Source organism: Geotrypetes seraphini, chromosome 19, assembly GCF_902459505.1.
Source record: "Geotrypetes seraphini chromosome 19, aGeoSer1.1, whole genome shotgun sequence".
Classification (NCBI taxonomy): domain Eukaryota; kingdom Metazoa; phylum Chordata; class Amphibia; order Gymnophiona; family Dermophiidae; genus Geotrypetes; species Geotrypetes seraphini.
Window position 1 is genome coordinate 21,318,091 of NC_047102.1, and position 21,628 is coordinate 21,339,718.

Here is a 21,628-nt window from a genome sequence, read left to right on the forward strand (position 1 = left end):
GCAAGCCCAAAGGAGTGTTTCTGTTCTCTCCGTGGTTTTTTAAAAATTTTATTCTGTGTTTTCAGTGCTCGGAGCTTTCACCTTAATTCCAGCCCCTCAAAAATCCCCAAATCACTGTTTTTGCACTTTGGTTAGTTAATTTAAGTAGTGATTTTAGGTGTGAATTTCTTGACGGTGGCCACCTTGGATTTTTAATAATCTTTTTTTTTCAAAAGTTCTGTGCACTTCCAAAACTTCAGTTTTTGCCTCGGAACTGGTTGGGATAGAGTCCTTGGGCTGTGCTACCCCAAATACTTGTGCAAAATGTGTGCCTTGGGAGCGTCCATGTGTTGTGCGAACCAGAGAGGTGGGAGCAGCCAATTTAACCTCTCCTCTGCATGCTAAGGTGACAAATCGGGCAGTCATTTCTAGTTTTGGGGTCTACGAATAGTGACCATACCGCACGTAAGGACGCCCCACAGTACAAGAAACGCAATGTAGAATCATCTCGGGGTGACTCAGCGCTCCCTAGTCAGGATGCCTTCTCGGACTTTCTGAAAACTTTATGGAAAGGCTTTCATGAGAGCTGGACTTCTCCTACGCAGTACCCCTACATTCATCCCCATGTGGCATCTGTCTGTCACTGTCCAGGACTTGGGAGACCTCTGTCCCAGAAATATGGATGATGATGATCATTTTGCTGATACCTTATTTACGGGGAATGCTCCTCAGGTGGGAGGGTACCCAGGAATATATGCAGGCTCTTTAGATCATGCTTTGGTGCTTGAACCAGGGGACGATCCCACAGTTCTCTGTTTATTTAAGTATGCAGCCTTGCTTGATTTTATTTCAGAATATCTGCATGAGTTGGATTTATTAACTCAATTGGCTCCTTCTACTTCCTCCTCCCTTACGTGTGGCGTGAGAGCACAATCTTCAGTGTTTCCTTGGCATCCTGATATTAATCTCTTGATCTCAGAGCAGGGGGACTCTCTGAAATGACACACCTATTACACTGGAAAAAGAGATTATGTCCTTACCTTGATAATATCTTTTGCTGTAGATAGGTGTGCCATTCTAGACTCCCACCCTGTTCTTTCTGCACCTGCCTACTGTCTCATTCTGTTTATGCTTCTCCAAGTTGTATCTTGGATGCCAGTCAGCTCTTTGAGTCCTGAAGAATACTGTATAATATGGTTTAGCATCTACAGAGGTACTACCTGAGCTCCTTTGATGCTTCTGTTGACTGTTACTTGTTTGTTCAGTGTTCAAGTGTTATTATGTTCGAGCAGAACAGTTGATTTGCTTGGGAAAATTTCCCATTTTGTCCTTACTTCAGATACTGTTGATGCAGCTCTTCAATGCTTGGGTACTAACTGCAGGTGAAGTAGGAGGGCCACAGAAAAAAATCTAGAGTGAATTCCTTCTGCATATGGCCCGCAGCCATGGAGAGAGAACCCGCTTGTCTAGAATGACACACCTTTCTACTGGAAAATATATTATCAAGGTAAAGACATAATCTCTCTTTACCTATTTTGGAAACCTCTATAGGTACTAGAATAGCAACATACTACGCCAACTAGGAATCTACGCCAATTTAGGAATCTTTTCTCCTAACACAATAAACCTTTCATATATTAAAAATACATAGACTATATATTCAAAATTTGTACTGAAGGAGGAAGGAAACATTTCAACTCCTTCAATGCATCCCATCCCACAATCTAGCTCAAAATGGACTATTCAGTGAAAAGTATCAGCTTTTTAGATAAGTCTCACTTACAAGCAGCAGGAATGTAAAAAAATCAACTGATAGAAGCAGTGACCTTCATAGCTCTGGTTTCCATTCCACATGTACAAAAAAAATCCATTATATACTGTCTAGCTGCAAGATATCATATTTGCTCTGATTCATAAGACAAGAAGAAATGCCTTAAATCTCTAAAATAATCCTTTACAGTACAATAAGAGAAAGAAAGAAACAAAATAAGAGGGGAAAAAAGTATCTTCAAAGAATTAGATAAGCAAATGAAAACATACTTCCAGAAAAAAAAACACTATAAGATTTATTTATTTAAAAAATTTATATACCGTTTAAACCTAAACGGTTTATGAAATTTACATACGTGGAGGGGCATAATAGAAAAAAAAGGTCTAAGTCCCCTTTTGGTCTAAGGCCCTAAACGTTGAAAGTAGAAGCATGGAAAATGTCCATTCTCAAAAAAAACATCCAAAAGGAGGTTGTTGGTTTTTTTTGATAATGGCCTGCCTCTATGTTCAGCTGTTTAAACACCCAGACCACCACTATGTCTACACTTAAGACATATAATAAACCAAAAAAAAGCCTAAGTCCGAAACGCCCAAAGCCAGGCCTTTTAAGCAAAGGAGGAGCCAGTCCTTCGCCTTAAAGCTGGATTCTGTAATTGGTATCTGTCAAAAACAACACCAGTTACAGAATCCACACACATACCCCCCCCCCCCCAGCAACGATCGTGGCAGGAGAGATGGCTCATCTCTCCTGCCGCGATCCACTCCTCCCCCCTGATCGGATCGGGCAGGAGGGAGCCCAAGCCCTCCTGCCCCGGCGAAACCCCCCACCCCCACTAAGATACGGGCAGGAGGGATCCCAGGCCAGGCGCCTCAAGCCCCAACCACAGGTGGGGCTGAGTCGCCTGGGCCAACTGGAATTGGTCCAGGGGCCTTAGGCACATGGGCCTAACCCAGAAGGTGGGGTCGGTGGGTGGGGGGCCGATCGGGGAGAAGGAGTAATCGAGGGGGGGGCCAAGGGCAAGGGGGTCTGGGATCCCTCCTGCCCGTATCTTAGTGGGGGTAAGGGGTTTTGCTGGGGCAGGAGGGCTTGGGCTCCCTCCTGCCCTGATCATTGTCGGGCGGGTGGGTAGTCCTGCCCTGATCATTGTCGGGCGGGTGGGTAGTTGCCGGGGCAGAAGAGCTTGGGCTTCCTCCTGCCCTGTTCGTTGTTGGGTGGGTGAGTAGTCGCCGGGGCAGGAGTGCTTGGACTCTCCTGCCTCGATCGTTGTCGGGTAGGTGGGTAGTCACCGGGCCAGGAGGTCTTGGGCTCCCTTCTGCCCAATCTGATCGGGGGGAGGGGTGGATCGCGGCAGGAGAGATGGCTCATTTCTCTTGCCACGATAGAGATCCCAAGTGCCGCGTTTGGCGGCACTTGGTGGTATCGCTCTCGCAGCAGGCGAGATGAGCCATCTCTCCTGCCGCAATTGGTGGTGGTAGGCAGGTTGCCGGGGCCGCTAAACTCATTGTGGCAGCGTGATCAGCTCAGTGGCCCCTTTTTTGGCACTTATACCTGTTTTGACTTGGTCTAAGTCAAAACATATAAGTGCCGACTAAGAAACATAGAAAAGTGACAGCAGAAAAGGGCCAAGGCCCATCAAGTCTGCCCACTCAATTGACCCACCCACCCTCCTAGCTACCCTTTGATAGATCGCACTCTGATGTCCCATTCCCTCTTAGAGATCCGACATGAGCATCCCAATTGTTCTTAAAATCTGGCACACTACTGGCCTCGATCACCTGTGCTGGAAGCTCATTCCAATTGTCAACCACTCTTTCGGTGAAGAAGTACTTCCTGGTGTCGCCATGAAACTTCCCGCCCTTTATTTTCAGCAGGTGCCCTCTTGTGGCCTAGGGTCCTCTAAGAAAGAAAATATCATCTTCTACCTCAATACGACCAGTGATATACTTAAACGTCTCAATCATGTCTCCCCTCCCCCACGTTCTTCGAGAGAGTATAGCCGCAATTTGTTTAGCCTTTCTTCGTACGATAGATCCTTGAGTCCCGAGACCATCCTAGTGGCCATTCGCTGAACCGACTCAACCCTCAGCACATCCTTACGGTAATGTGGCCTCCAGAATTGTACGCAGTACTCCAGATGAGGCCTCACCATGGTTCTGTACAATGGCATTATGACGGCATTTGCCTAGCCTTGGATGAAGCCTCCACATGATTGGCAGTTTTCATGTCTTCACTAATGATTACTCCCAAATCTCGTTCTGCTGCAGTCCTTGCCAAGGTTTCTCCATTCAATGTGTACGTTCTGCATGGATTATTGTTCCCAAGGTGTATGACCTTGCATTTTTTAGCGTTGAAGCTAAGCTGCCAGGTCGAGGACAAATGTTCCAATAAAAGCAGGTCTAGCGTCATGCTGTCGGACAAATTGGTGTTACTTACAATGTTACATAGTTTGGCATCATCGGCGAATAAAGTTATTTTACCTTGAAGCCCCTGAGTCATGTCTCTTATGAATATGTTGAAAAGGATCGGCCCAAGACCGAGCCCTGCGGCACACCACTGGTCACCTCCGACGTTTTAGAGAGGGTACCATTAACTACCACCCTCTGAAGTCTACCACTCAGCCAATCGTTGACCCATGCGGTTAGTGTTTCACCTAATCCCATCGATTTCATTTTGCTCAATAACCTGCGGTGGGGGATGCTATCAAAAGCTTTGCTGAAGTCCAAATACACAACATCCAGGGACTCTCCCAGATCCAGTTTTCTTGTTACCCAGTCAAATAAGATGATGAGGTTCGATTGGCAGGACCTACCCTTGGTAAACCCATGTTGGTGGGGATCGCGTAGATTCTTCTCGTCCAGGATCGTGTCTAACTTGCATTTGATTAGTGTTTCCATGAGTTTACACACTATCGATGTGAGATTCACCGGTCTATATTTCACAGCCTCCGTCATGCAACCCTTTTTGTGCAGAGGAACGACATTAGCTGTTTTCCAGTCCAAGGGGACTCTTCCCATACTCAGGGAGAGATTGAAGAGTACAGATAACGATTCTGCTAGGACGTTTCTGAGCTCACTGAGCACTCTGGGATGTAGATTGTCCGGGCCCATGGCTTTGTTCACCTTGAGTCTTGATAATTCGTCATAGACATCTCCCTGGTTAAACTCAAAATTCCGAAACGGGTCTTCTGAACTTTGTTTTGCCTGCATCTGTGGACCGGACCCCGGTGCCTCGCAAGTGAAGACCGAGCAGAAGTATTCATTTAGTAGTTCGGCTTTGTCTGAATCTGATTCTACATAATTCCCGTCTGGTTTCCTAAGGCACACTATCCCATCAGTGTTTCTTTTTCTGTCACTAATATACCTAAAAAAGGATTTGTCCCCCTTCTTAATGTTCCTTGCAAGGTATACTTCAACTCGATGCTTGGCCTCTCTGACTGCCACTTTCACCACTGTAGACTTGGCCTTGTATTCTAATTTAGCCTGCCTTGTCTCCGAATGTAGGAAATGAATGCTTGTTTCTTTTCTTTAACGAGGTCTGAGATCTCTGCGGTGAACCATTGGGGTCTATTGTTTCTTCACCATTTGCTTGCTGATTTTATGTAGGGGTTTTTTGCTACGTGTAGGGTAGATTTCAAGGTTGACCACATAGCCTCCATATTATCGGCCACAGCTTGGTTTTGCAGTGCCTGATGGAAGAAATCTCCCATGCGTTTGAAGTCAGCGCCACGAAAGTTGAGTTTGAACCATACCATATTGTGGTCGCTGGAGGCTAACTTACCGCCTACCAAGACCTCCGAAACGCTTTCTCCGTTGGTGAGTACCAGGTCCAATATCGCCTGGGCCCTGGTGGGCTCCAATACCAGTTGTTTGAGTTGTGCTCCTTTAATGGCGGATAATAGCCTTCTGCTGCTGCTGGTTGTCGCTGAGAATGTGTTCCAATCTGCATCGGGCATGTTGAAGTCCCCTAGCAGTACAGTGTCCCCCCTTAAAGTGATATTCTCTATGTCTTTGTTTTCCCGCTGTCTGGGAGGTCTGTATATTACACCAAGATACAGGCATTTTTTGTTGCCTCTGGCTAGGCTTACCCAGAGGGATTCCCCGGTATATATGATGTCTGTGATTCTCGTAGTTTTAATGTCATCTCTAGTGTATAGTGCTATCCCTCCCCCTAACTTGCCCTCTCTATCCTGACGAACTAAGTTGTAACCCGGTATAGCCATATCCCACCCATGAGAGTCCATGAACCAAGTTTTGGAAATCGCCACCACATCTAGGTCAGCATTTATTATTATTTATTGCCTAAACTGTGTGCATTAACATACATAGTCCTCCATACCTTGTGATTGCTAGGACCCTGTGGGGAGTTTCCCATCTGAGTTAGTGTTGCCCCAAATGTATTGTTTGCAATGTGAGCACTTACCTCGGACTCAGAAGTGGAGCTGTGACTCTCCTCCTCAGGATAATTACCTACTGCACTGGTACCCTCCCCCAACTTATCTAGTTTAAAGCCCTGCGAAGCAGACGGGCTAGTTGGTGTCCGAAGACGTTCTTACCCCTGCTGGTTAGATGGAGTCCGTCTGGACCCTGAAGTCCCTGCAGTGCCTCTCCATGGTTCAGGAATCCGAAGTTCATCTCCCTGCACCATCCGTGTAGCCACGCGTTGGTCCTCTGGATACGCTCGTCTCTGGCTCTTTCCTTGCCTCTAACTGGGAGGATCGATGAGAAGACCACCTGTGCTCCCGTCTGCCTCAGCTTCTCACCCAGGGCTCCAAAGTCTATGGGTATATTCTCCGGGGTGTTCCTGGCAGTGTCGTTCGTTCCGACGTGGATGAGAAGCATGGGGAAGTGGTCTTGGGGTGTGAGAAGCAACCTTTCAAAAGGTTTGGTTATACGTGGTATACGACTAAGTGTAGGTAGGCCTACCTCCCGCACTTTCCCCTCCACTAAAAACGCCTCTTTTCGCTCTATACGTTTAAAAGCAAGGGAAAGGCCTAAGCTGGTTTTAGATATGTCTAAAACCAGCTTTGGTTATGGATACTTGGATGATCAGGCTTTTTGATCGTCCAAGTAGTAGGTGGTTGTCTATGGAATCAAAGGCAGCAGAAGTGTCAAATTGAAGGAATTTTGCCTGACGTCCTGTACTGAGTATTTACAGTGGTACCTTGGATTACGAGCATAATCCGTTCCAGGAGCATGCTCGTAATCAAAAATGCTTGTTTATCAAAGCGAGTTTCCCCATAGGAAAATAGTGGAACTCGCTTTGATGCGTTCCCCCCCCCGATAACCGGCATCGCTCCCCCCCCCGGCTTCCTGCTTCGGGTCATAGACAAAGCGCGCCTTTGTCCCGGCACGCTTTTGACCTGACACCTCCGGTTTCTGCCTGCCTGCCTTGAGCATGCATCTGCGCATGCTCAAGGACTTCTAATTCTCCCTCTCGCCGAGATTCTCGGTGAGTGGGAGAATAGAAGTCCTTGAGCATGCGCAGATGCATGCTCAAGGCAGGGAGGCAGGCAGAAGCCGGAGGTGTCAGGTCAAAAGCGCACCGGGACAAAGGCACGCTTTGTCTATGACCCGAAGCAGGAAGCCAGAAGATCTTCTAGGCACACGAGCTAGTGCCTGCGTGCCGGGTGCCGATGCTGGTGCTAGACGGGGAGGTGGGTAAATTAAAGTTAGTACTGGCGGGGGGGGCCGGTTCGCGCGGTGGGGGGGGGGCGGTTGGAGCGAGGGGGCCTTTGCGAGCGTGGGGGAAGCGTTGCCGGTTATCGGGGGGGTGCTTGCAAATACGAGTCAACACTCTGTTTGCGAGTCAAAAGTTTGCTGAGTGTTTTGCTCGTCTTGCAAAACACTCGCAAACAGGGTTACTCGCAAACCGAGGTTTGACTGTATTTATTTTGTTTAAAAAATTTTATATTCCGCATATCCTGCAATTCTATGCGGAGTACAATAAAACATTCAAATAAGAAATAACAAATTACAATCTTTACATTCAATACATAATTGCAATAAGATAACAAAACAACATAGTACAATAAACATATTACAATACAACCAACAAATATATAACAATGCTACCAACAATAAACACAAACAAAACTACTTAATTGCTGCGGTTTGGTTTTTGTGTTTAAAATGAGGATGTATTTTTGTGTTTAAAGTGGGGATGTGTTAAATGTGTTTGAATTGTGTTTAAAGTGCTGTGTTAAGAACATAAGAATTGCCGCTGCTGGGTCAGACCAGTGGTCCATTGTGCCCAGCAGTCTGCTCTCGCGGCGGCCCCTAGGTCAAAGACAAATGCCCTAACTGAGACCAGCCCTACCTGCGTACATTCCGGTTCAGCAGGAACTTGTCTAACTTTGTCTTGAATCCTGGAGGGTGTTTTCCCCTATTACAGCCTCCAGGAGAGCATTCCAGTTTTCCACCACTCTCTGGGTGAAGAACTTCCTTACGTTTGAACGGAATCTATCCCCTTTAACTTTAGAGAGTGCCCTCTGTTCTCCCTACCTTGGAGAAGGTGAACAACCTGTCTTTACTAAGTCTGTTCCCTTCATTATCTTGAATGTTTCAATCATGTCCCCTCTGTCTCCTCTCTTCAAGGGAGAAGAGGCCTAGTTCTCTAACCTCTTGCAATACGGCAACTCCTCCAGCCCCTTAACCATTTTAGTCGCGCTTCTCTGGACCCTTTCGAGTAATACCGTGTCCTCCATCATGTACGGCGACCAGTGCTGGACGCAGTATTCCAGGTGGGGGTGTACCATGGACCTGGTACAAGCGGCACGATAACCTTCTCTAATCTGTTCGTGATCCCTTTAATCATTCCTAGCATTCTGTTTGTCCTTTTTTGCCGTCGCCACACATTGCACGGACAGCTTCATCAACTTGTCGACCAGTACTCCCAAGTCTGTTTCCTGGGGGGGGGGTCTCTCTGAGTACTGCACCAGACATCCTGTATTCGTGTATAAGATTTTTGTTACTGACATGCATCACCTTACACTTATCCACGTTAAACCTCATTTGCCATGTCGCGGCCCATTTCTCAAGCATGTTTATGTCCCGTTACAGGTCTTCGCAATTCTTCTGCATCTTTACTACTCTGAATAGCTTTGAATCTTCCGCAAATTTAATCACCTCGCTTGTCGTACCAATTTCCAGGTCGTTTATAAATATATTGAAGAGCATGGGTCCAAGCACCGAACCATGCAGCACTCCACTCATGACGCTTTTCCAATCCAAATATTGTCCATTTACCCCCCACTCTCTGTTTCCTATCCGCCAACCATTTTTTTTCCACATGAGTATTTCACCCTCGATTCCATAGCTCACAATTTTTCGAAGTAGTCGCTCATGTGGGACCTTGTCAAACGCCTTCTGAAAATCCAGATATACAATGTCGATCAGCTGGCCCTTGTCTATTTGCCTGTTGACTCCTTCGAAGAAGTGCAGCAAGTTCGTCAAGCAAGATCTTCCCTTGCTGAAGTCGTGCTGGCTGGTCCTCAGCAGATTGTGTCCGTCAAGGTGATCAATGATGCGGTCCTTTATCAGTGCCTCTACCATCTTTCCCGGTACCGAGGTCAGACTCACCAGTTGACGGAATTCGAATTGGGATGGATGGAGGCACGAATGCTGCTCGATGTAAATTGTAAGTGGTTTACCTACATGGTTCTCAATGATTTTAGTTAGAAAAGGAATGCTTCTTCTGTGACTCTTACATTAGATACTGACATGCCTTCTCAATACTCCAGAGAAGCTTCTCCATCTTACTCAGCGGTGCCTCGGACTCACTTCTCTTCACCTTATGAGGAGTCCTCAGTCTCCAAATCAACATCTTTCTCAAGATTCATTTTTGATATGAGTACGGCTCTTCAACTTGATCTTCAGTCTGAGTCTAAGTATATCCCTGAGTATTTGGCTGAAATGGAGCTATCCCATCCGCCAAAAGAATCCTGGAGTCTTCTCTTAAAAAATCTAATCCCTCCAGGGTTTATGCGACGGTCCCTCCTTGCAGGGAGGGCCGCACTATCTAATCTAATCTAAACCTTAGGTTTCTATACTGTATTATCTCTACATTCGTAAAGCTCGACACGGTTAACAAGAGTTAGGGTAGAAAGGAACTCCAGTGGAGGGAAGAGGCAAAATGAAGAGAAAATTTAGAGGACTAGTATAACCAGAGAGGGAGGAGGAGTTACATTTTTGAGAATAACCAAGTTTTCAGATGTTTACGGAAGAGTTGGAGGGAGCTCAGATTCCTAAGAGGGGAGGTAAGGTTGTTCCAGAGCTGAGTGATTCTGAAAGGGAGAGAAGAACCTAGTTTTCCTACAAGTGAAACGCCTTTTAGAGAGGGAAAGGAAAGTTTCAGTTTTTGGGTGGATCTGGCAGAATTGGGGTTAGAGGAGTTCCAAGAAAGAGGAATGAAGGGAGGAAGGATACCGTGTAGGATCTTGAAAGTGAGGCAGGCACATTTGAAGTGGACTCTGGAGATAATCGGAAGCCAGTGGAGCTTGGATAAAAGCGGTGAGACATGGTCGAATTTGCTTTTTGCGAAGATAAGCTTAGCAACGGTATTCTGAATCCGCTGGAGTCTTTGAAGGTTTTTCTTTGTTAGGCTAAGGTAGATAGAGTTGCAGTAGTCCAGTCTGGAAAGGATGGTGGATTGGACAAGGACAGCAAAGTGTTTTTGATGGAAACAGGATCTCACTTTTCTCAGCATGTGAAGGATGAAGAAACATTTTTTTACTTGGGAGTTGAGGTGGTCATTGAAGGAAATGTAGAGTCATTGATGACTCCCAGAACTTTACTAGAATATTCAAGATGCAGAGTGGGGCCAGAGGGCAGAGGGATGGAGGTGGGCAGTTGGTCCAATTTTGGGCCGAGCCAGAGAAGTTTTGTTTTAGATTCGTTCAGTTTCATCTGTACAGTGTGGGCCCAGGATTGAAGGTTCGATATACATGAGGATATGTTCGCCGAGAGGTTGGTGAGGTTCCGGTCGGTCTTGAGGAGGACAAAGATGTTGTCTGCGTAAGTGTAGAGTGTTTCAAGAGGGGAGAGATGGAGGAGTTTAAGGGAGGACATATAAATGTTGAAGAGGATAGGAGAGAGAGGTGAGCCTTGCGGGACTCACAGATCGGGTTCCAGGGGGAGGAAGAAGTGCCTTCATGTTGACTATGTAGGTGCGGGAGCGTAAGAACTTCGAGAACCAGTCAAGGACTGTGGAGGTTATGCCTATCTCGGTGAGTGGTAAATTAGAATATCATGATGACGACATCAAAAGCTGCAGAGAGGTCGAATTGAAGAAGGACGGCGAACTTGTTGCGAGAATGGAGATATTGAACTTTTGAGATTAAGGAGGTCAGAAGGGATTCGGTGCTGAAATTGGGATGGAAGCCGTATTGGTAGGGTTGAAGAATGGTGAATTTCTCAAGGTAGGAAGATAGTTGAGTGGATATGATGGACTCTAGCATCTTGGTAAGAAGGGGAATGTTAGCTATTGTACGGTAGCTGGATGGTTGTAGAGGGGTCAAGCTCAGTTTTTTCAGTAGTGGGGGTTAAGGAAATATGGCTTATTTCTGGGGAGAAGAGACCCGAATGGAGGGCGGAGTTTATGAGAATGGTAAGAGATGAGATGGCCTGAGGGGGAGTGTTCTTGTAGAGGTAGGAGGGGAAAGGATCCAAGGTACAGTTGCAGGATTTCAATTTGAGGCAGAGATTATAGATCAGGGATTCGGAAACAAGTTCGAAGGAAGACCAGGATCTATCTGCTGGGATAAGGGTAGGAGTCCTGTTGGGATAGGGTTGGGGTCAAATGGAATCAGAGATTTGTAGGAGATTGCAGGTGGGAAGGAGCGCCTCAAGGTGGAGACCATTATCGTTGAAGAACTTTGCTAGAGAATCGGCTGAGGGGTGAGGAGGGAAGTATGGAGTCATTTTTGGAGGTTAAGGAACGCCAGATGTTAAATAATGTGCTACTCTGATTGTTGGATTTGGAGATTTTGTCACCGTATGGATAAATTTGGCTGTTGCCTTTATCAAAATTCTATGATGGCGAATAGAATCCTCAATTACAACTTCATCTTTACCTCTTATTTCAAGTATGGCATTAAACTTATGCCCAACTTTTTTCCTGACTTGTCAGTGGATCGTCTACCTGCATTTAAACAACTTCAGCAGATGTTTTCACAAATATGTCATTACATGCTCCAAGCTACTTATGATACCTTTGAGATGTCATCTAGGGTTACTGACTTTGCTGTAGCCATGCGCCGTTTAGCTTGGTTATGTATTGTGGATATGGATCCTAATCTACAGGATCATCTAGCTAATCTACCCTGCTAGGGTAATGAGCTTTTTGACGAGTCCATCAAGCTGCTACCAAGTGTCTCTCTGAGCATGTGCGGTCATGTGCCTCTTTGGTACGGCCAAAGGCTAAAACTCCAGCTTATAAGCCACCTCCACGACGTTACCCTCAGAAGTCGACTCCGGCTTTCTCCAGGCCTCCGCCTAGAAGACAACAGTAGCAATAGTGTCAACAAAAACCTCAGATCCCTGCTGCAGCTAAGTTGGCTCAGTCCTTTTGACAATCTAGATCTGAGCATCCCGTCCACCTCCATCCATCAGACTTCTCTTCTTCCCATAGGAGGTTGGCTCCATCACTTTTACCAACAGTGGGAGCAGATTACATCAGACCTCTGGGTTCTCACCATCATTTTGGAGAGTTACTTCAATTCCTTCAAGTGCCTTCAGATCTCCCTCCAAGAGAGGTTCCTTCCAGTCTGTCGCAACTTCCCCTTCTTCAGGAGGCTAAGGCCCTTCTTCACCTTCGAGCTGTCAAGGAGGATCCCTTGAATCAAAGGGTCACAAGATTTTATTCCTATTATTTTCTAGTCCCAAAGAAGACCAGGGACTTGCGACCTATTCTGGATCTCAGAGCCCTCAACAAATTTCTTGTCAAAGAAAAATTTTGGATGCTTTCTCTTCCCACGTTGTACCCCCTGATGGATCAAGGGGATTGGTTATGCTCTCTGGATCTCAAAGAGGCTTACACTCATATTCCAATTCATCCAGCCTCTCTCAGATTCCTGAGATTTTGGATGGGGATTCTCCATCTCAATACCGAGTTCTTCCTTTCGGATTCGCCTCATCCCCCATGGTCTTCATGAAATGCCTCGTTGTGGTAGCCGCAGCCCTGCGGACGCAGGGTCTTCAGGTGTTTCCATACCTAGACTGGTTCATCAAAGCGTTGTCTTAACAGGAGGTTATTGTAGCGACCCGATGGACTATTACATTTCTTCAAAGTCTGGGGTTCGAAATCAATTTTCCAAAATCTCAGCTACATTCCTCCCAAACTCTACAGTTTATTGGAGCCGTCCTGGACACTGTTCAACTCAGAGCATTCCTGCCTCAATCACGTCAGGACACTCTCATACACCTTTGTCATCAAGTATCTTCCCTCTTGTCAATATCGGCAAGACAAATGATGGTTATTCCTGGTCACATGGTATCTGCAGTTCACATGACTCCTTTTGCCAGACTTCACCTCAGAATTCTTCAGTGAACTCTGGCGTCTCAGTGGCAGCAAGCTTCTGATCCACTCTCTCAACACATTGCAGTGACACCTTCGTTGAGACAGTCTCTTCAGTGGTGGATGCTCTCTTCCAATCTTTCCAGATGTTTGCTATTCCACAAGCCTCCTCATCAGAAGGTTCTCAAAACAGATTCGTCAACCTACGCTTGGGGCGCTCATCTCGATGGTCTTCGTACTCAAAGCCATTAGTCCAGCACCGATCGTCAATTTCACATCAATCTGTCGGAACTCAGAGTGATCTTCAGTGCTCTCAAAGCTTTTCAACATCTTCTTCGTAACCATGTAGTCCTTGTTCGCATGGACAACCAAGTCACCATGTACTATGTCAACAAGCAGGGGGGCAAGGGCTCCCTCTCTCTGTCAAGAAGCTCTGAAACTTTGGAAGTAAGCAGTTCTTCACAACATCTTCCTCAGAGCTGTCTACATTCAAGGAAAACAAAACTGCTTGGTGGACAAATTGAGTCGTCTTCTACAACCTCACAAATGGACACACAATCCTCGTCTCTACATCAAGTGTTTGCTCAATGGGGGACTCGACTCCCCACAACAACAAGCTGCCTCAGTTTTGCTCCAGAATATACTCTCCTCATCGCCTCGAGGCAGGTGCTTACCTTCTAGAATGGACGAATCAATTTCTCTATTCGTTCCCTCCATTCCCTCTGATTCTCAAGACTCTTGTCAAACTCAAGACGGAATGTGCCACCATGATTCTGATAGCTTCTCAGTGTCCCAGACAGCCATGGTACTCCCTTCTACTTCAACTCAGCACCAGGGAGCCTCTACTTCTATCAGTTTTTCCCTTGCTGCTTCCACAGAGTCAAGGGTCTCTGCTTCATCCCAGCGTGCATAAGAACATAAGAAGTTGCCTCCACTGGGTCAGACCAGAGGTCCATCGCGCCCAGCGGCCCGCTCCCACGGCGGCCCATCAGGTCCGTGACCTGTGAAGTGGTTTCTGTCTAATCCTATAACCTACCTCTACTTCTTTCTGTACCCCTCAATCCCCTTATCTTTTAGGAACCTATCTAGACCTTCCTTGAACCCCTGTAGCGTGCTCTGGCCTATTACAGCCTCCGGGAGCGCGTTCCATGTGTCCACCACCCTCTGCATGAAAAAAGAATCCCTCCTAGCATTTGTTCTAAACCTGTCCTTTTTCAATTTCTCCGAGTGCCCCCTTGTGCTTGTGGCTCCCCACAGCCTGAAGAATTTGTCCCTGTCTACCTTCTCTATACCCTTCATGATTTTGAAGGTTTCTATCATGTCTCCCTAAGTCTCTCCGCTTTTCCAGGGAGAATAGCCCCAGCATTTCCAATCTGTCAGCATATGAGAAGTTTTCCATACCCTTTATCAACTTTGTCGCTCTTCTCCTGGACTCCCTCAAGTACCGCCATGTCCTTTTTGAGGTACAGCGACCAGTACTGGACACAGTACTCCAGATGTGGGTGCCCATCGCCCGATATAACGGCAAAATGACTTCCTTCGTCCTGGTCGTGATACCCTTTTTGATGATACCCAACATTTTGTTCGCTTTCTTTGAAGCTGTCTCTGAACTTAACAGCTTGGTACCTTTCAACCTGACTGCCTCTCTACAGTTCTCTCCATACGTTCAAGACATTCTAGAGGCTTCCAGGAAACCGTTCATTAGACAGTGCTACAACCAGAAATGGACTAGATTTTCTACTTAGTGTGCAACTCATCACAAGGAGCCGCTGTCTATTTCCCTGTCTTCAGTTTTCGATTACCTGCTGCACTTATCTCAATCTGGCCTCAAATCCACATCTATTCAAGTCCACCTCAGTGCCATTACAACTTTTCATCAACCTATTGAAGGGAAACATTACATTACATTACATTACATTAGTGATTTCTATTCCGCTTGTGCCTTGCGGTTCTAAGCGGATTACAAGTTAGAAGACTGGAACATTTCCAGAGTATTACAGTACATAGAGTCAAGAATGTATCATGTTACAATTGTTAGTCTGGAATATTTCCAGGAGAATAGAAAAAACAAAGAGTAGATTTATAATAGGTTATTGTGATGAATAGAAATTATACAGTTGGGATATAGTTGTGGGTTGTACAATGTTGAGGTGTTGTTGTGGTGGTGTTGGTGATGTTCATGAGAGTATTTTCTAGTGCTGTAGTGAGGTTATGATGCATGGGAAGTGTTTTTTGAAGAGATGAGTTTTGATTTCCTTTCGGAATATTTTAATGTCTGTTGATTGATCAGTAGATTGGAGATGGTAGTGTCAAATTTTGCTGCCTGTGGTCACCAAGAGGCTGTCGTACAGTTTCTTGCGTCGTGTACCGTTGAGAGGGGGTAAAATGAAATAGGTTCTTAGTTCTCCTTGATCTGTGTGAGAGGTTACGGTATAGTCTGTTGTTTAGGTAACTGGGTGCTGTTCCGTGTGTTACTTTGTACAGTAGACAGTAGAATTTGAACTGGGATCTTGCTTTTATTGGTAGCCAGTGTGAGTCTAGGTATGCATTGGTGATGTGATCATATTTGCCGAGGGAGTAGATGAGTCTGAGGGCCGTGTTCTGGACAGTTTGTAGTTGTTTTGTCATGTAGTTGGGCATTGATAGGTAGAGACTGTTGCAGTAATCTACTATACTTAGTACTAGGGATTGTACTAATATCTTGTATTGATCTTTGTTGAAGTATTTTCTAATTTTTCTTAGGTTACGCATTGTGAAGAATGCTCTTTGGACGATTTTGTGGATTTGAGTCTGCATTGTGCAATTTCTATCTAGTTGTATTCCCAGGATCTTAAGTGTGCTTTGCATTGGGTACCTGTTTGAGTTTAGTTCCAATTCTGTGAGAGATGGGTTTTTTTCCTTCTCTAGTAGTAGGAATTTAGTTTTGTCCGAGTTCAATTTTAGTTTATGACTTGACATCCATTTTTCTACCGTTTCCATTATTGTTTTCAGGTGGTTTGTCGGTAAGGGGTCTTGAATGTTAAAGGGGAGTAGGATAGTTATATCATCCGCGTAGCTGAAAGATATTGTGTTTAGGGTGTCTAGGGTTGTGCCTAGGGAGGCTATGAAGAGGTTGAATAGTATGGGTGATAATGGTGATCCTTGTGGTACTCCACATGGGTTTGACCATGGGTCGGATAGGTGCTCTTTTGACTCGACTCTGTATGTTCGAGTTTCAAGGAAGCCTTGGAACCAGTTGAGAACATTACCTGAGATTCCTATTGCGTCTAATATCTGGAGTAGTGTGGGATGGTCTACCAGGTCAAATGCAGCAGAGAGATCGAGTTGAATGAGAAGCAGCTTGTTTCCTTTGCTGAGGTGTTGTCGGGCTGTGTCTAATAGTGATACCAGTAGAGTTTCTGTGCTATGGTAGTTCTGAAGCCAGATTGTGATGGATGCAATATGTGATGGTCCTCAAGGTAGTTGGAAAGATGTTGTGCGACAAGACCTTTTGTTAGTTTGATGTATAATGGGATAGAGGCGATTGGTCTATAGTTTGCAGGATTGTCTATAGGACCTTTGGGATCTTTCAGGATGGGAGTAATTATGATTTCTCCTAATTCCGGTGGGAAATGACCTTCCTTTAGTGTATTTTGTAGCCATAGTGTGAGGCTAGCTTTAAATTTGGTGGAAGCTGTGGCTAGTAAGTATGGGGGACAGTTGTTCAATTCACATGAGGATTTGCTGTATTTTTTGTAAAGCCTGTCCAAGTCTGACCATTGTATCATTGGGAATTTGTCCAGATCCTGTCTGCTGAGATTGCTTCATCTATTATAGGATTGATTCGAATTTCTTCTATGTTGGTTCGTGAATTGTTGAAAGTGGATCTGGTTGTGATGATTTTGTGTTTGAAAAAGTCCGCTAATTGGGTGGCTGTTGGAGTTTGGTTTCCCTGGGTGGCGAGGAATGGTTTGGTATCAGTGAGATTTCTTACAATGTCAAAGAGTTTTCTTGTGTCTGGTTTTTCTGTGCCTATGAGTTTGGAGTAGTAATTTTTTCGTTTTTCCTTCAGTTTGGTGTTGTATTGTTTGATTTGGATTTTCCATTCGTCTTTGGTGTGATTGTGTTTCTGTTTTTTCCATGTCCTTTCTAATTGTCTACATTTCCTTTTTAGGTGTAAGAGTTCGTCGTCAAACCATTTGTTGGATGGTCTGTCTATTTTGTTTTTGTTTTTTATTGGAGCTAGTTCATTTAGTGTAGATTCACTGAGGGTCCGCCAACTGTTTATGAAGTCTTTGGGGTTGTTGGAGTCTATTTCGGGGTCTACTGTGTTCCAAATGTGGTAGGTTCGATTTTCTGTCTGATCTTGATGTGTGATTTCTTTGGGATGGGTTTATTGTTATTTTGAGCCCAATTGATAGTGAATGAATATTTGTAATGGTCTGACCATAGGGTAGGGTGCCAGGCTCCGTTTGAGATGTGAATATTTTGTGAGTTTTGATTTGGAAATGAGTAAGCTGCTATGTCAAGTTGATGACCTTTTTCGTGTGTGGGTTCTGGATTGAGAATTTGGTAGGATAGGGAGTTGAGATATGAGAGTATATCCGCTGCTTGTTTGGATGATTGATCTTCTAAGTGGAGATTTATGTTTCCGAGAATTAAATTATGTGTGGAGGAGAGAGAGTTCTGGAAGATGAATTCTTCAAGTTCTTGTTTTGAGGTGTTCCATTTACCTGGTGTAATGTAGCATAGAAGACAGTTCAGATTACCAGTGAGTGAGTTGTTAGATATTCGGCAGGCTAGTAGATCTAGGTAAGGGGTGGAGTGCTTGGTTAGGACATCGATGTTGAGATTGTTTTTTATTATGATTGCTAGGCCTCCTCCTCTTCTGTTTTCTCGACATACTAACTCTAGTTTATATCCCTTTGGGCAGAATTCTGTAATGCTTGGGTCTGAATCAGAGGTGAGCCATGTTTCGGTTAGGAAGAGGCAGCCTAGGTTGTCTTTGATCAGCCAGTCCTTGATTAATTCGGCCTTTGGGTTGATGGATCTGATGTTCATATATGCGCAAGCTATTTTGGTGAATTTTGTGTTGGTGGTACTGGTTGTGTTGATGATAGTTAATAGTGAAGTTTGGTGTTTTTGTGTGCTTGTGTTAGGCTTAGGTGGAGGTCTTTTTCCCCAGATAGAGGGAATGCTAGCTTGGCTGGATAGTGGACATGGAGTTAGCGTTCTAGGGGTGTGGAGTTTCCTGGAATGTTGAACAGTTCTGTGCGTTGTTGTTAGGATAGGGATGTTATGTGTTTGGTAGCCTGCAGTTTTCCATTTAGCTATAAATGTGGCAATTAGTATGAGGATAAGGATGAGTTTGGGTGTGCGCATTGCCATTTTTTTTTTTTTTTGTGAGGTCTATGCTGTTTGAGTTGATCGTAGGAGATGGTGTATGGGTTGAGCTTAGAGTTCAGGATCCTTCCTGTTCTTGGTAGGGGGGATCAGAATTGCTTTACTCACCACTTTGTTGAATTTGTTGTTGGTCTTTGGTGCCTGTGTTGAGAGTGCTTCTGGTTGCCTTGTGGCTTCCTGCAGGCGCTTCACGAAGGCGCATATGCGCCTTTGTCGCGCGCCTTCTTCGGTGCGCCGAACGGCTTTGCGCCGTTGGTGCTTTGATTTTTCAAGGCTGGTCTGCCGCTGGTCGGGGAGAGGGGCGGAGCAGGGCTCCCACGCGCCCTCTCACTGGAACTCCCGCTGGTGCTGGTGGGGGTCCGATAGGGGCTTTGCGCCGTTGGCGCTTTGATTTTTCAAGGCTGGTCTGCCGCTGGTCGAGGAGAGGGGCGGAGCAGGGCTCCCATGCACCCTCTCACTGGAACTCCCGCTGGTGCTGGAGGGGGCCCGATAGTGGCTTTGCGCCGTTGGCACTTTGATTTTTCAAGGCTGGTCTGCCGCTGGTCGGGGAGAGGGGCGGAGCAGGGCTCCCACGTGCCCTCTCACTGGAACTCCCGCTGGTGCTGGAGGGGGCCCGATAGTGGCTTTGCGCCGTTGGCGCTTTGATTTTTCAAGGCTGGTCTGCCGCTGGTCGGGGAGAGGGGCGGAGCAGGGCTCCCACGCGCCCTCTCACTGGAACTCCCGCTCATCCTTTGGTTTCCAGATTTATGAAAGGACTTTTCAATGTCAATCCACCTCTCAAGCCGCCTCCGGTGGTTTGGGACCTCAATCTAGTTCTTACTCACTTGATGAGACCTCCATTTGAACCAATAGATATGGCTCATCTTAAATATCTTACTTGTAAAATGGTATTTCGCATTTCACTCACCTCTGCTAGACGTATCAGTGAACTGCAAGCTTTAGTAGCAGATCCACCTTTCACTGTTTTCCATCATGACAAGGTGGTCCTTCGTACTCATCCAAAATTCTTACCTAAAGTGGTTTCAGAATTTCATCTCAATCGATCCATCGTCATTCCCGTGTTTTTTTCCAAAGCCTCATTCTCATCCTGGAGAAATAGCGCTTTATACTCTGGACTGTAAATGTGCTTTCTATTTGCAACGCACTCAACCTCACAGAACTTTGCATCAACTTTTCCTTTCCTACGATCCAAATTGGTTGCGGCATCCTGTTTCCAAATGAACCATCTCCAACTGGATGGTTGCTTGCATCTCTTCCTCCTATGCTCGGTCTGGTCTCCCTCTGCAGGGTCGAGACACGGACCATAGAGTTAGAGCAATGGTGGTGTCTGTAGCTTTCCTCAGATCAACTCCTATTGAAGAATTCTGCAAGGCTGCCACTTGGTCCTCGGTTCATACATTCACCTCTCATTATTGTCTGAATACTTTTTCCAGAAGAGACGGCCATTTTAGCCAGTCAGTCTTACAACATTTATTCTCCTAAATTGCCAACACTCCCACCATCCCATTCTGGTTAGCTCGGAGGTCACCCACATGTTGAGAATATGCTGCCTGCTTGTCCTAGGATAAAGCACAGTTACTTACCGTAACAGTTGTTATCCGGGGACAGCAGGCAGATATTCTCACAACCCACCCACCTCCCCTGGTTGGCTTCTTAGCTAGCTATTTGAACTGAGGAGATGCGCAACCTGACTCAGGCAGGAAGGCATGTGAACATGCACGGTGCAGCATGCGTGAGCTCTTAAAAGATCTTCAAGCAAGTCTGCTTGCGAGGCTGTCCGCTGCAGGGCTCCATGGATGACATCACCCACATGTTGAGAATATCTGCCTGCTGTCCCTGGATAACAACTGTTACAGTAAGTAACTGCTTTCTTGGCCTCTGATATGTTGGGTTTGTATTTGTTTATTGTCACTCGCCAGTGTGTTCTGTGCTCTTGCGTTCTGCTCTTTCGCCATTTCTTTTCCAGTCGCCTGCATAGTTGTTTGTCAGTTCTCAATGATTCAATGAACCAGGCTGAATTTTGATTCCGTTTTATTTTACGGGGATGGAGGGGGGGTAAGAATGTCCAGTGCGTTGTCTATGCTTTGATTCCAGCTTGCTAGCATTGATGTAGTGCAGTTTGAAGGGGGGATTTTTCTGCTGTTAGGGATTTCACTACTATGTTCCAGAAGAGGTCTGGTCTTGTCTTTCCTCGCACTAGTTTCACTTCCTTGGTGGCTTTGTTGCTCTGGTTCTCAGTTGTGACGTTAAGGCAGAAGTTTAGGAGGTAATGGTCTCAAGAATTACATATGTTCCTAGGGATCCTCCCCTGTACCCCCTTGTCATGGATTTGTCCAGTTAGGTTGCTTGGCTTTGGAACTTAACTGGATATATTTGCTAGCTCTCAGGCTAAGGGGGTGGAGCATGTGCTCAGAAAAGTGTGTGGATTTCTGTAACTCCCAGATTACGGGTTGGGATTGAACACCTAGTGTATGGAATCCTACATGGACTAACAGAAAGAAGATTATTGAAAGTATAAACCTAATCTTCCATTGTAAATCGTTGTGCATTTGACAAATAACGGTCTATGACATAAGAGCCACCTTTGATGCAGAAGGCCACTAGCTGAAGAACAAATTGCTTCTGTTCTTCATCTTTTGCCAAAGTATCATTGTATTTTTCAATGAGGCTTATCCATTATTCTGCTGCATCATTAACAACAGTCAGTTTGAATGCCTGATTCCATAGTTCTTGAGAACTGAATCGTCGATCTGGGGGATGTTTCTTCAGGAACATTTTCTCTTTTGTTGATCCTCCTTCAATCAGGAGATCAAAAAATGACTGTGTTCTCTGCGTTAAAAGACTTTCAGAGGTCATAGGTTCCTTTTCATCTGTATGCTTGAGATGTCATGGAATGTCTGGCAACGGTGGATGCTATAAGTTTTGCAACATTCGTAGCTTTGTTTCTGGTGTGATTTTGTCATTTAAAAAAAGGCAAGTGCTGCT

At 45.6% G+C, this 21,628-nt stretch overlaps 1 protein-coding gene across 2 annotated transcripts in view; it reads left to right on the forward strand.

The window, feature by feature from the left end:
- The window catches only part of TAX1BP3 (Tax1 binding protein 3), a 56,739-nt gene that overhangs the window by 924 nt on the left and 34,187 nt on the right, over nt 1-21,628 (forward strand). The window lies entirely within an intron of this gene.